The sequence below is a fragment of the Mandrillus leucophaeus genome, unplaced genomic scaffold (genome assembly GCF_000951045.1).
Source record: "Mandrillus leucophaeus isolate KB7577 unplaced genomic scaffold, Mleu.le_1.0 Scaffold457, whole genome shotgun sequence".
In the NCBI taxonomy this organism is placed as follows: Eukaryota; Metazoa; Chordata; class Mammalia; order Primates; family Cercopithecidae; genus Mandrillus; species Mandrillus leucophaeus.
In genome coordinates this window covers 422,485-422,796 of record NW_012104887.1, presented here as the reverse complement: position 1 = coordinate 422,796, position 312 = coordinate 422,485, and positions in this window count along the sequence as shown.

Sequence of the window (312 nt, the reverse complement as noted above, 5' to 3'; positions counted from 1 at the left end):
TTAGCCAGGATGGTCTCGATCTCCTGACCTCGTGATCCGCCTGTCTCGGCCTCCCAAAGTGCTGGGATTACAGGCTTGAGCCACCGTGCCCGGCAATTTTCATATTTTTCGTAGAGACGGGGTTTCACCACATTGGCCAGGCTGGTCTTGAACTCTTGACCTCAGGTGACGCACCCACCTTGGCCTTGCAAAGTGCTGGGATTACAAGCATGAGCCGCCACACCTGGCCTAGCTTCTTTAATACAAGGAATATAGTTATATTTGTTTCAATGTCCTTGTCTACAGATTCTGTCATCTGTGTCCTTTCTATTG